The following is a 17256-nucleotide window of genomic DNA, read 5'->3' on the forward strand; positions in this document are numbered from 1 at the left end:
CACTCTCGAGCCCAATTTGCCACCTCCCCCACCTGCACCCCCCGCCACCTCCCAGCCCAGCGGGAACCCGAGAAAGAACCTGGAGCCCGCACATTACCCCGGACAACTCCAGGCAAAACCAGGAAACTCGAGCGCAACCTTCCCCAAGTCGCCGCGGGCGCCGCGCCCCTGCCCGCCGGGCGCCTGCCGCCCTCCAGTTGCACCGAGGGGTTGCGGAGCTGCGAGTCCCCCGCGACGTGCTCTTCCTCCTCCACTCCCCCCGGGCCCCCGAGCCACCTCTTTGCCTAAAATGGCTGCAATCTCAAGTGGAGGCGTCCCCTGACCCCGTGGAGGGGGGAGGGCAGAGTGAATGCTTCGGTGCCCATGACCCCGCGACTCCCCTGGCGCGCACAAGCACCCCACAAACACACACTTAACTTTGATGACTGTGCAATGCAGTCTGGCCGCATCGTGCCCTCGACGCTCCCCGCCGCTGGCCTCTAGGTGTGCATGTCGGTGTGACTGGGGCGCGGGGGGGGGCGGGGAAGCGGGAGGTAGACGCCGGAAGGGGGGGGCGTGGAAGCAGATGGATGTTAGCGGGCCACTGGTAACCTGGAGAGGCAAGAGTGTGCTCAGGGTCTAGGGGTGCAAAAGCTATTCTGGGAGCCAGAGCGAGAAAGAGGAAAAATGCCTTTTAATTAAATAACTGTTGTAGTCTGCTGCCCCCACCGCTTGTTTGGTGAAAGTCTACAGGCATCTGTCATCCCCAAACTACACAGGGAAGTGGAGCTGGAGTCGAGGGAGGAGGGGTGTGTGCGTGTGCGTGTGTGTGTGTTTGTGTGTGTGTGTGCGCGCGCGCGCGCGCGTGTGTAGAAGTGGTCAGGTGAAATGGAAAAAATTTACTAATGAAAGATTTATCTCCCTATGACTATAATTTTACATGTCCTTTAAAATTAATTTATCTGGAGTTTTTGCTATTTAGAAAAATATTTAATGCAATTTGGTATTGTAATTAGGATATTCTATACCATCAGCAGTGTTTGATGTCCCGCCAGTCTCCGCGGCTCGCGGGGCTGCCGGCCGCCCTCTCCGGCTCTGGCGCACTCCCTCCTGGGCTCGGGGCGCAACGCGCTCCTGCAAGCTCCCGGCAGAAAAGCCCTATCTCCAGAGCAAAACAACTGAAAAATGCGCTCCGCCGCCCCTGTATCACCCCCAGTTTCAAAAATCCGGGAATCACCAAACTAGTAGTTGCCGGGCGAAGACCAGGCGTCTCCGGCGCGGACTCTCCATAAAGCGCCGTGGCCATCCGAGTGAATAATACATAAGGGCGGCCAGAGAGCCTTGGAGAGGCTCCTGCCGCCGCGGCGGCAGCAGCAGCGGGAGGCGGCGGCGAGCTCCGGCCACATCGCCGGGCCGCCGCCACCGGTGGGGACGTCTGGGCCGCTCCCGGGAAGCGTGCCGGCAGCTTTGGGGTTGCAGAGCTCCGAGTGGGGCGGGAAGGCTGCCCAGGCACGTGAAATGGGGGTTCGGGGTGAGGCAGCCGGGAAAGGGGAGGCCCCGCTCTAAGTAGAAACTTACAGGAGCCGCCGGGGTGGTCGCACCGGCGCTGGAGTTGGGGGGCTCAGGGGGTGCTCTGGCTGTCCGTGGCCGGCGCAGGGGGCTTTCTCCAGGCCACCTGCCAAGTCCGGCGCGGCCCGGTGCTCTCCACGTCTCCGCGCGCGGACCCGTATTGCCGAGAGCCAACGACCTCTCTGGTTCGGAAAACTCCAGCTCTCGAAGAGCGGGCGTTCGCGCACCTGTGTGTGGTGTGTGTGTGCGTGGTGTGTGTGTGTGTGTGTGTGTGTGTGTGTGTATGAGTCAGAAACCGACTCCAGCTTGTCTTTAAGAAGCGAGACCCGTAGGAAAGGCTCGACCCACGCACGCGGCACAAGCCGGGCTGGGATTCAGGATTCCTCGGCAGCGCCGCGCCCCCAGTCCTGGAGTCAGATGCGTTAGGATAAGTTTCCCCGCGCGTACCTCCGACCTGCACCTCGGTGCCATGCCACTCGGGCACTTTATTTTCCTCCGAGGAAAGACGGAGACTTGGGTGTAAGGAAGCACGCAGTGATACGGCTTTCCACGCATGGGAGAGCCGGCAGCATCTTTAATGAGATAGGAAACGAGTCGTTTAGAGCGTTTAAAAGCGGAGGGCTGCGGCCGGATTTTGCAAGACTGGCAATCACGTGCAAACTCCTTGGAAACCAAAGGAGGTGGGCGAGAGGGAGGAGTGCGGGGCAAGGTTGGAGTAAAGGAAGGAAAGAGCCAGAGAAGGGGGTGGGGGCCGCGTTTTAAAAAGAGGAAACTTATCGGTTTCTTCGGATAAAGTTAGTTAAACTTGGTTTGGAAAAACATTTTCCCAAAAGGCAAGATCTTTCTTCTAGATAGGGAGACTCATGTTGCTAAGAAAATCGGGAAGCGTTTCTGATAAAGCAGCTGGCGCTTCTCTGTGGAGGATGATTAGCTCACAGGCTGGTATTGGGTGGTGTGCTACTCAGTGCAGTGGAATTGTATGGTGGGGAAAGGGAGACCATTTGAAATATCGATTTCTTCTTCCAGTGGTGCGGTGTGAACTTTAAGATAAAGTACAGAAACAAATGAGCGATGTACATCATTAGAGGAAGGTGCCCTCAAGTTCTCCTGTAGCTTTAATCTCTAGGGGTAAATATAGCCAGGCAGTGCAAACCCCAGGATTTGCGGGTTCCTACGCAGCCAGCCACATTAGCATTTTCAGGGATGAAGAATATGTGTGTATAAGGACCTGGGTACTTCTTGACCCCTCAGTTTGCGTTTTCAGCGTTTGAGCATGGGCAAATGACTGGGAAAACTACTCCTAACTGTTTCTTCGGAGGGGGAAAAAAAACAAAAAGGCAACACTTTAAAAATCATCTCGGGCTCTGGGCAGGGCTGTTAGGGAGAGGCCTGGGCCAGATTTGAAAGAGTGAGACTTATTCATGATTTTCACCTGAATTTCTGCCAAAAAAGCTTACAAATCCTCTGTTCCCTAAAAATAGCAATGCTCTTCAAATATAATTTGTTTACTCTACCTCAATTAAAAATAAAAGTCTCTTCCTAGTGTATAAAGTGCTTATGAAGGTAAGGGTTGCCTGTACTGAAAAAAAAATCAAGCTTTTTATTTCTAGATCAATATGATGTGCTCTCAACATCTAATACCATGTAAAAGGAGCCTTTTTACAGCATCAATAGCAGGCAGGCATGTCTCCCTAAGAAGCTCTTTTCCTGGAATCACAAGGCATTTTTGATTACTTTCATTTTCACAAGAAACCTGATTATGACACCTCTGGTTGTAAATAAGCAAGTGAAAAAATAATGAAGATGTGGGTTCTTTATAGAGAGACCTGGACATTTGGGAAAAACTGGGGCATTTGTTCATTACTTACTAACACAAAACAAAAACAAAACAACCCAACCATGAATCATTGTTGACTGGAAGGGTTTTAGTTATTCTGTGACGTTCTGTTAATAAAGCTGGTGGTGGGGAGGATTGGGGTGATTTTTTGGGAGAGAGCCCAATGTGTATTAGAGCCGAAACTGCATCTGTTACCATTTAAAAGCTGGGAAATTCCATCTTATATCTGAGTAGACCACGCTGCAGATATTTTGCACCCACTTGCCAATGTGAAAAACATGCCATAGTGAGAGTGGGGGGTAAGCATCTGCTTAGGTGGAATTTATTTCTTCAATTAGAATGAAAACCCCAATTAAAGTGTGTATGTAAAATGTCTCTGATTTGGCTCTGTGCAGCAGACAACAGACCATTCTTTAATTTACAGTTTCACGCCTAGGGATGGCAGTAGTGCAAGCTTCCAAAACCCAGCATTATCTTTTTATTTTGTGCTTTTCAACCTGCGAGTCCCTCCTGTAGTTGTTTAAGCGGACTGTCTCCATCACGAAGCTGACCATATGTAGGGTGGTCATTACTGCTCGCAATTTGGGCCTAGGTCACCTTATTAGTTGTCACTATGTAAGCCCAAATCGAAGCAGGCCAGGTCTTTATGATATTGAATCAATCAATTGAAAGTGAAAAGTGGAACCAATTAGCTGACTGCCCGGGTATCCAGGAGGCCAGACACCTGACTTTATTTACCCGATTGACCAGTTCTGTGGTTACTGGGTCGCTGAACCTGAGTTTGTAAAAAGACGTTACCAACACACTCAACTCTGCTTTTTTTACTTTTCTTTTTCTCCCCAAATCCCCACCGCTCCAAATTTTCCAGACTACAAATACAAAATGGTTTCCTTATAAAGGGACACACTCTCTTCTCAGAGTAGGCCGTGTCTACATTGAATTCAGTCCTGGACTTTTGTTAGCCAGTACCTGTCACTCTTTGTGCTCGCTCTATCTTTTCAAGCAGGATGAAAGTTTCAGGGCAGAATCATTAATGGATGTGGTAAGTTGTTGAAAGCTTGTGCCGACTGTCTTTTTTTTTTTTTTTTTTTTGGCTTGGCTTGGCACCACTTCCATGAATATGGATAGCCAAAGCAGAAAGCAGCCCACTGAGGAACATGTCTCTTCCATCTATTCCAAGGACTATAAAGAATTTAATATTTTTTCCCCTCTTTTCTGACTATTTCATAATGCTTAAAGTGGTAACAATGTTTGGATCCATGGAAGAGAGCCAAGACTTGGGACTGTCCTCCATTTATACAGTTGTTAGAAAGCCAGTATCTCAAAGTTAAAAAAATATAAATTAGGTTTCTACACATTGTAAACATTTTTATTTTCTTAAAGATGTATTATGAACTGTGAAATACTTTTTAGATGTATTTCTATATATATTTGCCTTACATAAATTTTAGAAATCCACCTATACACATCTAGCTCACCTAACCGCAGTTTTTCCCGTGTTGTGTTTCTCTTAGGTAGAGAGAAAAGTAAAAGACTTGTAATAACTTGGGTTTGTCGGGTGTCTTCTAGTAAGGCTAGCTTCCTTAAGGCACTGGCTTAAAAACATTATTTGCTTTTCTTTATAAAGTTCTATGAACTTACAGTTTGGGAACCAAAGAACAGTGACAATAGCTATCATTTGTTTATTAATGCTGTTTCAAGCACTTTCCATGTATTCGACTCATTTAATCTCCATGACAACATATGAGGTACATACTTTTATTATTGTTGTGATATAGATGAGGAAGATAAGGCACAGAGAGTAAAGTACCTTGCTTAAGATCTCAATGCTAGTTAGGGACAGGACTGGGATCTCTCCCGGGCAGTCTAGTTTCACAATCCAGAGTGCCAACTTACTCTTACTCTCTAAACGCAACTTTCCAGTACAATATAAAGACATCATGTGGTTGTATGTACATTTCTAGCAAGTTTGTGATGGTGTCATTCATTTACCAGCTTCATGAAACAGCAAAGATCTTTCCTCGTTTGCCCTTTTTTTTTTTTTTTTTTTACACATAACCAGATAAAATTTTCTTTGGTGAATGAGGTGAAGTCTTCTGTTTTGCTGAAATCAGCCATAACTACCTGACCCTTTTTTCCCCTTGGTGATGAACTAAATGTTAGTTCATTCTTTGTGGTACAAATGGTTGATCTAGTTTGAGAGAGAGACGAAGTCTTCAGATTGCCAGCTCTCAACATCAAATAATTATATTTAGCGAAGGGATCATTCCAAATGTACATATCAGGAAAATAACACTCTACAGAAGACATGCAATTTTAAGATACACAAATAGAATAATTTTATAAATCCTTCAGATGCATCAAAGCCATATATGTGTGTATATATATTCACATATATATATATTTTTTGAGGCATAAATTCACTTTCTTTTTATAAGCATATTATATCCTTTTTGGTTTGCACTGTAGGTATTTATGTTTGTGATTTAGTCCGAAATTTACTTTTCTCATCATGCCATGTTATAACAGGTGTCTTCTGTACCGAATCATGCACTTAACATTTATGTCCATCATGAACTAATACCTTTTAGTGGTTCATCCCTCATATTGTGATCTTCCAAAATACAGTTGTGAGAAGGGGAGGGAAAACATTAAATGTCAGTAGTTACAGCAAGACAGTCTCTAAAAGAGGGTGAAGAGTTTCTTGCTGGTTTCGTATTCCTGTGGCCCTAGCAGAAAGGTAAAAGTGCAGGCTTTGCGTTGGAATGAGAATGGGGTCACCTGCCCTTCGTAGTCATCGTCAAGGAGGCAGAACTCCCTCCCCAAGGGACCATAGGAAATCAATGATCACACTGTACAGTGAGGAGGAAAATGTGGACAGCAGAAGGCATTAAACAAAAGGGCAGCAGAAAAGTGATTTACTCTAGAAGACAGTGTGACTTTTTCGGTCCCTTCAAAGAATTCACATGTTTGATATAACATTTATATTTAAATATTTCTCGGTTTTGGATTATATGGTCAAAAAAAAAAAAAAAAGAGAGAGAAAATGCATTAGGTGGCGTTACTGTCTTTGCACTTGAAGATGTTTCTTTAAGGAAAGCACAGTGTGTGGAATATGGGACCAGATTCTACCTCTCCTAAGTCTTTTCTTAATAAGAATTGACCTGATTTGTTAAAGTTACTGGTTTTCTGTTTGTCTGTCTATTTCGTGTATTCCCTGACTCAGAGGGGAGGCTTGCCATGGGGGAAGGCTCACCTTGACGAGGAGGATTCTGGTAAGAGAGGCACGGGCGTGGGAGGGGGCGATCGCTGATATGGAGGGGAATGTAGGTGTGGAAGCTTAATGAAATGTGGAAGTGCAGGTGTGCTGTTCTAATATGCTTCCCCTCTTTAGCGTGCACTCCTGATTGCTTTGCGAGCACATCTTCCTGTAGATTTGAAATATAGAAACAGCGGGTAATAGCCAGGGGTAAAGTGAATGTCTGGCTTATCTAGGAGAAGACAAAACATTCTTGTAATCTCTTGCCTGAAAGAGTACTAGAAAGTGTGTTAGTTGTGTACTAACAAAACAAAACAAGCCAAAAACGATGCAAAGAAAAAGCAAACTCTAACCCAAAAGCCCTACCACATTTTGCTCCAATTTTATTATTTCCAGTAGCAGTTTAGTCCTTAATGTTAACAATGAATGATTATGATTCTGTGGTTTCGTTTACAGCATAAATTAGCATTTTGTTTTCTGTTACAGCTTTTGAATGAGGAATTATAATGTATAATTTGCTGAAAATAGATGTTATCATCTCTTAGGATGAGAATAACCACATAAACTTGAACAAATGATAAAAATGGAATCAATTACATTTCAAATGGAAGGAGTTTACAAACCTTCAAATACAAAGTGGCGGTAGTAGCTGGTTTTTGTAACAAATAATTAGTTTTTTTAAACAACATTTATTGAATTCCATTGAAGATTCGGTAATTGTTCACAGTCGACTGTAGCCCTCCCTGTTCCAAAATGAAATGTGGCGTGGGGTGACTGCATTTTATAAACTGCAGTTTGCCTCATTATTTAGTGTTGGAACCAGAACATGTATTTATTTGCATACGTAACCCTTTCTGCGTAAGAGGACCGCATCGAATAGAATAAAACGGTGTCACCAAGGCTAGTTGGTGGCTTAAGATAAACACCCAAGGGCTGATGATTAAGAGTGCTTTTGGATTCCTAAGAAAGAAAAGAAGCAAATAGTCAAAATGGGTGTGACTGTATGTTGAAGGGGAAACACTTTAAATGATTTATCAAATAGACAAATCACGTTTTTACTTCAGCAAGAATTAATTCCTCTTTGCCAATCCCATCGCCCTCCTCCTTGTAAACCCTTTCTGTCTTGTACTGTCATTTCTGTATAATTCTCACCTCCCAGTCGACTTAGAACCTCCTGGAAGAAAGGAAGCACGCCTTCCTCAGTTCCGTAGTAGACAAACAGATGTGTTGGATAAATGGCTGAAATTTCAGAAAACCACTTTTATAACATTATAAGTCTCACTTTTATTGTTCTTTGCTTCATCTCTTAGAGCGATGAGGAAAATTCTGCAATGTCTTTAAAAATGGGAATTTGACTTGGAGGATAAACGAATCCAGCCTTCATTTAAGCATCCCCAGGGAAGAACGTGATTGGTTTATCGTAGGCTCACTAGATCTCTTAATTTTTAAAATGAAAAATTATGAGGTATATACTTAAATTAATAAATACAGAAAAGATAAAGGAGGAAAAGTAGGAATCTGGGGTTTTTAAATTTTTACTTTTTTTTGGTAACTGCTACATGCTGAGTGGATCATTCATTTTTGATTATTTCTAAAAGATTAATCTATTTCTTTAAAGTTAATATGCTAAGAAATATGTTCAACATCACTTTATTTTTAGATCCCACGATTTAGTCTGAAACAAATCAGTGGTGCATTATAAACACACAAGAATGTATCTAATGACAGGAGTCAGGCTGAGCAGATGCTAAAAAAGATGCTTCGTGTGAAGTCGAGGGAGCTGCAGGAGGGAATGGAAAAAAATCTCTAGAAGTTGGAGGGCTTGTGAGGTGAGCTCTACGGAGACTCTCACCCATCAGACACGTGTGTGTGCAATTCCGAGTAGAAGGGATTTCGTTTGCTCCTGCATAAAAGTAGGAATGATGACATCTATCCCTAGCGTGGTTGTAAGGATTAAATGACACCTTGGACCTGGAAAGAACTTTGTTATTCACTAATAAAGGGCTGAGTCAGTGCTAGCATTTATCAGCCAGTTCTCAAAAATTTATAGAGTGCCTACTGATGTGGCAGCAGCATAGTGCCTGGCACATAATAGGTTCTCAATAAGTTATACTGAGTCAATAATAATAGAATCCACATATTGAACACTTACTGTAACGTTCTATAAACCTTTTAAAGTGTTTTATATGAATTAACTCATTTATTCATCAAAATAGCCCTATGAGGTGGGTACTATTATTAGTATACATATTACCTATTACAAATGAGGGAGCTGAGACACAGAGAGGTGAAGGGACTTAACCAAGCTGGTAAGTGGTACGTCCAGGATTTGTATCCATCATGTCTGGCTTCCCACCCGTGTTTTAAATACCATCCTAGGCTGCTTTCAGGTGAATGAACTGATGGATGACAGAGCAGAATCAAAAGTGAATAAAATATGCCGCCTTTAACATGGGTGGGAGTTTCAAGCAGAGCCTCACCTCTATGCAGGGGAGGTTAGAAGATGGTTTAACACTTCAGGAAAGCAGCAGATACTGGTGCTATGGTCATTTGGACGAAGGGGAGTTTACTTTTGGCTGGAAGAATCACAGAAGGTTTTAAGAAGGCAGTGGTAGTCAATTTGGGCTTTGAAAATTGGGAAGAATTTGGACAAGTGAAACCGAGGGTGGGAATGGGGGCATTTAGGCAGGAGGAAAGCATAGGAGTGTGTCAAGGAATAATTGTGAAGGATTTTTTTGTTGTTGTTGATTTTTTTCATTTAACAAGATTTACCGGTCACCTACAATGTGCTTATTCCTGCCCTCAAGGAGCTTTAATTTAGTAGGAGAGAAATAAATCACATTATATATTTATGACATATAGAATAGTTCCCCCTTATCTGTGGGGCATCCATTCCAAGACCCCCAGGGGATGCCTGAAACCACGGATATTACCAAACCCAATCTATATTATGTTTTTTCCTATATGTACACACCTGTGATAATGTTTAATTTATAAATTAAGCACAGTAAGAGATTAACAACAACAGAGTAGAACAATTATACCAATATACCATATTAAAAGTTATGTGAATGTGATATTTCTCTCTTGAAATGTCTGATACCTGATTGGCAACCAGCATGGCTACTAAGTGACTAATGGGGGTAGCGTTTACAGCATGGATACGCTGAACAAAAGGGTGGTTCATGTCCTTGCTCAACAACGCGAGACTTCATCACGCTACTCAGAATGACACAATTTAAAACTTAGGATTTGCTTATTGAATTGTTTGTTTCTGGAATTTTCCATTTAAGTTTCAGACCATGTTGATTGTGGGTAACTGAAATCAGAAAAGGGGAGACTGTTGTATATAAATCCTTTTGTATCTATATCCATAAATATATGCATATCAACCTATTTATCATCTGTCTGTCTATCTATCATCTATCATCTCTATCATATCTATCTATCTATCTATCTATCTATCTATCTATCTATCTATCTATCTATCTAATCTATCTATCATCTATCAATCATCTATCTAATCGCTTTTAAACCGTATAAAGTGCCAAGAAAGAAAAAGAATGTATATAAAGAGTAGGACAAGTGAGGGAGCAGGGTCTGCCATACTCAGTTTCAACTTTTGAAATGTACAAGTAGGGACTTCTAAGGGTTAATCTACAGTGCTCGCTTGGTGATATTGATTCTCCCACCAGCAGCCCTCCTTCCTCTCTCTTACTTAGCAAAAGGAAGGAGCTCCCGGAGTTGGGATCATGTGCGTTAGTGATTTAGATACGAGTTGCTTTCCATCCTGTTGTTCTGTCTGTCAAAAGCAAGCAAGAAAGCTTTCAAACTTAGTTGAAAGTTAAGATGCTTGCATTATTTAAAATCTGCTCACATAACAGTTTAATTTGTAAATCAAACAAAAAGTCTAATTTTGGATTTTATCGTACTTCAATAGACTACTAAACTTTTTCTGGATTAGAATTAGTCACCCAAGCTAGAGAGCGAAATAGCATCTGAAGTCGAGCCTGCTCTCTGAGACCCACGCAGCCGTGCTAATGACATCCTTTACTTCTTTTTTTGTGTGATGTCCCAGTAAAAGGGTTACATTGCTTTGTGAAAACAGATAAAAAAAAATTGCAAAAGGGAATGGAATCATCTTTATAGTGTTAATCAGAAGCTTGTTATTTTAGGAAGTAGGACTTCATTGCTAATTGATTTTTTGACCCTTCTAGTAACAGTTGCATTAGAAATAATTAAAAAATTATTTCCTTCAATTAAACTGCTCTTAAGGAACAAGTTGCTAAAAAACAGTGGGTTGATTCCGTTTTTTTTTTTACATGTATTAAAATAAATACTCGTTTATTTCTCCCATATCTTAGCCATATTCATTCTTTTCCTATATGAGTAAAGTGCAGTGTGATGATGTTTTGGGGAGTGTTTGTAAACTGTGAAGTGCTCTCTTAGTCATGATCATTATGGTGGAAGGAGAGTTTGCCTTCTAAAAAGTGAAACCATTTTTGTATAATGGGAGCATTGAATACAGACCCAGAAATAAGTAAACGTTAAATAAGTATACATTATATTCACTTAGGTAGTTATTTTTAAAATGCTTGCTTACAGTGATATTAAACATTTGCATTGTGGAGGCTCCTTCCAGGAACAATGACTAAATCTATATTAAATCTCTTTACCTCTTCTGTAACCAATTCTGTGACCTCTTGGTGCATCCCAAATAAGCTTTGACTGGGTTCATTGCAGGCTAATGAGTCTGCCCCTAAGCATTACTTAGTTGTTTAAATAAAGTAATTAGAGAATGTTCTGTAATATGAGAGCCTTCAAAAATACTTGAATATCCCTCTTTTGGAGCATTTTGGGAAAATGCTTCATCTTTGGGCATATACAGTATTTAAGAAGTCTTCATTGATTGTAAGTACTGTTCGAATGCTAGTTGTTTCTATTAGTTCTTTTATGCCTACATTGTATTTAGACTAAATAGCTACAGTTGTTTTTCTTAGTTGGTTTATAAATTTTTTTTTTTTTTTAAACAGTTACACCACCTCCAACATTAAATACAGTGTCAGGCATACGTTCTAACTAAAGTCTTTATTGATCATTTAAATAGAGAAATATCCTTTGACCCATTCCGGGAATTTAAAGATATCAGCCCTTAATTCAAAAGAGGTTAGAACGTAAAGGGGCAGGAATGTTCCTCGAAGTGTCAGCCCAAAGAGATATTTGTAAAAACAGAGTTTTTCTCTCAATATATGGACAAATAACTCTTTTCTTCTACATACATGTTCAAGTATAGGAAATATATTTTTTTTTGTTTTTTACATTTTACTACTTAATTAAAAAATATATTTAAACTTGATTTTCTAGGGTACCATTTTTAAATATCATATGCCAGGAAACTGGTAAAAGCATATTATTAATTTTTCTTATTACAGATATTAAATATTTTTGTTTTGGAAATTTGTTTTTAGAAAAGTTCAGGAAAAAAAAGGAAAATCAAAACCATATACATAATGCAAACACTTAAAGATAATCACAAATATATTATTTTACTATTTTAATGTATATCCTTCCTGTCTTTGTTCTAGGCCTATGTACTTCATTTTTAAATTGGTGTCACATGTATTTTCATAATATGATTTTAGCCCATTAAATCATGTCAACTTGCCATGCAATATTTCACATTTCTTTTAATGGCTCTGTAGTATTGTATGGTTGTAGGACCATTTATTTATCTACCTTCCTAATTATTGGTTATTTAGGTTGTTGCTAATTAAGACTAAACTTGGTACACATCTATAATAATTTCTTAAGGATAACACAGTAGTAGAACTGCTGGGTTACAGGACATACAATTTTTTAAAAGACTTTTTTGCTAATTATCTCTCAGAAAAGATGCAGCAACTTATAGTCTCAGCAGCTACACATCAGGGTACCAAACAGAGGCTATATCAAATAAACGGTAATATCACAGTACTTCCTTTGTCCATTTGAAAACTTCAAAATAAACCTTTTTAATGACCATATCAGTCAAGAGGTCATACTTATAACAATGATGACCTTTTTTCATCTTTCGTTTTTTGCAGATTCGTTGGTCTGCTAGGGCAAAGTGTGGGTCAGGTGACCCAAGCAAATAGTTTATGTGAAAAGTTTGACTCTGGTTATCAGATAAGCATTTTCCCTCTCTTTTCAGGGTATAATATCTCTGCAAACACCTTCTGGCTTATGTTCTTTTGAGATCTGCAGAGAGGCAAATCTTTCTTGTTCCCCTCACAGAACTACATAAACTTCAAAACAAGGAGTAAGTCTGGACCCTGAGCACCTGAGCAGCATCTCTTGTCATTCCTGAGATAAGTCCAAGGGGAGAGGAATGTGGATTATGTACTAATGCATCATTGTTGTTGGTCTGGTCTGGACGCAGCCATGTGCAAATCTTAGCGATATCCATGACAATAAAAACTCTTACGTAAAAGTAACAATGGTTAGGTTCGCAGTGAAGGCCACTCTCATTTCTCTCCGGCTTCTGCCATTTCCCTTCTCAGTTGACCTCCTCACAACTTTTTCAATAGTGCTTTTGGGCACTTGGTCCATTAACAATAAACTCCCTTTCCCCAAATCTTGCCTCTCCTACAGTTTGGCGGGAGGTGGCTGCTCATTTGTCCGCACTCCTGAGGCCCAGAGGAGCTGTGGTCGTTGCTGCTTCCACGACATGACTTTGCCACATCACACAAAACTGTATGATCCCTATGATCCCAGCAAAATTCCCATAGGTCACATCCTACCCTTCTTCCTGGCTGTCTCATCATCTCCCTGTCACTTCTCCTTGTCCCCGAGGGCTCAGACACCTGGCTCTCGTCCTCCTCTTGACCCCAGCTGTCACCACTGGGGCAACCTTCAGCATCCATGCATGGAGGACATACCCAGCGGCGTTAGCTTTGGAGCTGTAACACTCCACCCCCACTATGTTTCTGCAGCACATCGTCCACACCTTGGCCTCATCTTTGGAATGTTCCAGAACCTTAAACTCCAGTGGGGCCATATATGATTACAGTGTCCTAGCCTTCCGGCACCCTCGCCCATTTATTTCCAAGACCTCCGGTCCCTGTTCTACTCCCCATTTTTCTTAGCTCATCAACCATTCCCTTCCCCTTAGTCTTTTTATAGGCAGCCCAGAGCCCATGACTTATCACTTTAACCACTCTCTTGCCCAAACCCCAAAGCCCTTAATCTCTTGCCCTTCTATATCTGTCCACAAAATTCCAGTCGCGGGTTAGCCCAACCCTCTTGTTCGCTTCTGCACACAAACGGTTGCCTGCTACTGGAAAAACCCAGTCATGCCAAGGAATGCCACTCTAATTTTATTGTCCCCAAAGTCAGCGCCATTCAGTAAGCCTAGCATGGGTCATCGAGCTCACTCACCATCCATATCTGTAATTGCAGACACTGCCCAGTGTCCTCAACTCCCTTGCCCACCACTGGCTTCCTTCCCAGGTGAGGATTCGTGGTTCACCACTTGGCCGAAATTCTCCTGGCAACGACTTCATCATTCCCAAATGTGGGAATTATTAGTCCCCTTTTGTAAAAAGACATTTCTGTCGAGAAGTTTCTTTGATGTTTTTTGTGGCGGCTTCCCGCTTTCCCTCATGTCCCCTCCCCTCCCTCGCTGGCTCTCTCGCTTTGCCTGACCTTAAATATGATGTCCCTGTGGTTCCAGCCTGGAGCTCCTCTTCCTTCACTCTGTTCGTGCTCTCTGTGGCAATCTACCCAAGCACGGACGTCAGTCAGGTGACTGTCTTTTGGATTTGTATTTCCAGGCAAGATCTCTCTCCTGAGCTCCAGGACTATTTAGCCAACTGGCTACTTGACAGTCCCATTAATATTTCAAGTACATTATGTGAAAGAATTCCTTATCCAGGTTGCATTGCTCTCGAATTTCTTATCTGGGCAAAAGGTGACAAACAGAAGAAATAGAGTGTGGGCGTGTGCATAGAGGAAGAGAGATGTTTTAAGTAATTGGTTCATACAGTTGTGGATACCTGGTAAGTCCAAACTCTACAGAGTAGGTCAGCAGGCTGGAGATCAAGGGAAGAGTTGCCCAGTGTTTTAAGTAATTGGTTCATGCAGTTGTAGATACCTGGTAAGTGCAAACTCTACGGAGTAGGTCAGCAGGCTGGAGATCAAGGGAAGAGTTGCCCATCCAGTCTAAAGGCCATCTACTGGCAGAATTCTTGCTCAGGAGCAGTCTTTTGTTCTATTCGGGTCCACAGCTGATTGGATTCGGCCTACCCACTTTATGGAGGGCAATCTGCTTTACTCAAAGTCCACCCATTTAAATGTTAATCTCATTCAAAAAACACTGTCACAGGAAAATCCAGAATAATATTTGACCAAATATCTGGCACCATGCCCCAGCCAAGTTGACACATAAAATCAGCCATCACATAGTCCAACCCTGCTGGTCCGATGAGGTACTTCATGGTATCGGACTGGACTGGAGACAGAAGGATCGGACTAAAATAAGTAACTGACCTATGTACATATAGAGAAGAGACTCTTGTTGAAAATGCCATTAGGATCTTTCCTGATGCGGATGTCAGCCAGCATTTAAAGAAGATATTCAGTAGTAAAAAGGGATAGTCGTGTATTTTCCGTAGCTAGAGAAAATATGAGCCCTGAGTGTTTAAAATTTAAAACCCTTATTTGGTGGTGAACTTAATTTCAATTGATAAGACACAACACAACTATAGATACAATATTCATTTTTATGCAAACATGAAATCAAAGTTTCCGGTCTGTGCTAGGAAAGAGTATTATAGACTAAACAAAATAATGAAAATCAAAGAATTGTTTGATTAGGAAGCCACGCTGAAGTGCTGATTATCGCAGCTTAGTTATTTTTCTTTACTATTGCTCTTAGATCTATTTGTGATTCTAATCAAATTCCCTGTAGTTTCTTGCCTTTGAGGTGACTCAGAAGAGTTATGAAAAGAAATAATTGTTTTCTTAGACAGTTTTTAGATTCTGAGAAAGACTTTAGTGATCGAAGAGGCCTTTGTGGGTGGTCCTTTAAGGGGCAATAACAAGCCTGGAGCTACATCTCCATTAAGCCTTAAAAACATTTATAAGGGTGAGGAATTTAGAGCAAGCTATTTTTTTTTTCCTTCAAATGGCCACATATTCAGATGATGAAATACTGTCTTCAAAGATGTCTGTAGGCACCTGGCCCAGACTTAATATGCTGTGTTTATGAAATCAAGGGAAGAGCGAGAGGTTACTTGTAATGATGAATTCAACACAATTATTAATGCTGTCATCGTGTTTGCTAGTGAGTATAATCCAGGCTCCAGATTCCTCCATTTCTACTCAGAAGAAAAGAATCTCTGAAACGTTTATATCTTCCCAGGCAGGTTTGTGTAAGAATTCTACATTGCTTTAAAATTTCGCTCTCTTCAAATTGAACTCTCTCTACATAGAAATTCTAGAAGGAAATCCAACTATAGTGTAATGGGGAAGGTCTGGTATTTTACAGCCAGTTCTGCAAGTTACTAACTTTCAGTTTGATCTGTAAAATGGACATTGTAATGTTTGCCTTCTGAGGTTATTCTAAGAGTTAAATGAGATAATACACATGAAAAGCTTAGGATAGTGCTTGGCATTTGGGAAGCAACAGAAGCTACAATGATGATGTCAGTATAAAAAGGAGAAAGAAGGAGACAGACGCATATGGCACACGTGAACAGATGCTCTCCAGGTTGACAGGAGATAATTTTGGGGAAACCGTGATATACATTTGACCGCATTTTTTTCTGTTCTCTTCTGGATTTGTTCCCATGGACCACGTTGGTGATGAGATAAGTTTCAATAAAATATTTTCGAGGAACAAACACATTTATTCCTTTATTGAGAAAGCTTATGCCCTAAAGTCAAGGCATTTCTGGAAGGTCTATTGTCAGCTTCAGGTGTTAACATATTTTTTTCATGATTTGCAAACAAAAATGGAAAAAAAAAAACCTGCCTATTTATTTGCAGGGAATAAAAACATGTAATACCAAAGAAAATTAGAAGGTAGAACTCCAGAATAACGTGATCCTTCAGAAGATATAATTCAATTAGAGGAAATAGGTAATATCCAGTTCTGTTTTGGTTTAATAAATGCAGGTTGCTTAGGTATTTAACATAGAGTGGTATTTCAAAACCAAATGGAGACTATTATTTCTATTATCAGTGGAAAAGTAATGTTAAGGTAGAAATTAGTACTTTGGGTTTATAAATGAGGAAAAAAAAATCTACCCGAAAAGTTGTAGCTCTTTATAATCTTAATTGTTCTTTCAACAAATATTTTTGGAGGCTCTATCATGTTCCAGACATTGTTTTAGAACATGGACAGACAGCGGTGAGCAGGAAGAAAGGCCCTGGCTTTGGTGGAATTTATAATCTGGCCGGTGAAGACAGAAGAAAAACGATAAAATCAAGTGCAGGCACAAGCTGATTTCTGGAAGTGATAAGTGCTATGAAGATTATTTTTGAGAAAGGATGTGACGGGGTCAATAATGTCAGGTGGAGGGGGCGTTTGGACTGGGGGCGGTCAAGGGAAGTCCCCCAGTGGAGGTTTTAT

At 41.3% G+C, this 17256-nt stretch overlaps 1 protein-coding gene across 2 annotated transcripts in view; it reads left to right on the forward strand.

The window, feature by feature from the left end:
• PPARGC1A (PPARG coactivator 1 alpha) overlaps positions 1-17256 on the forward strand; it is a 598261-nt gene that overhangs the window by 629 nt on the left and 580376 nt on the right. The gene's annotated exons all lie outside the window — the stretch shown is intronic.

The sequence above is a fragment of the Pteropus alecto genome, unplaced genomic scaffold (assembly GCF_000325575.1).
Source record: "Pteropus alecto unplaced genomic scaffold, ASM32557v1 scaffold5, whole genome shotgun sequence".
NCBI classification, from domain to species: domain Eukaryota; kingdom Metazoa; phylum Chordata; class Mammalia; order Chiroptera; family Pteropodidae; genus Pteropus; species Pteropus alecto.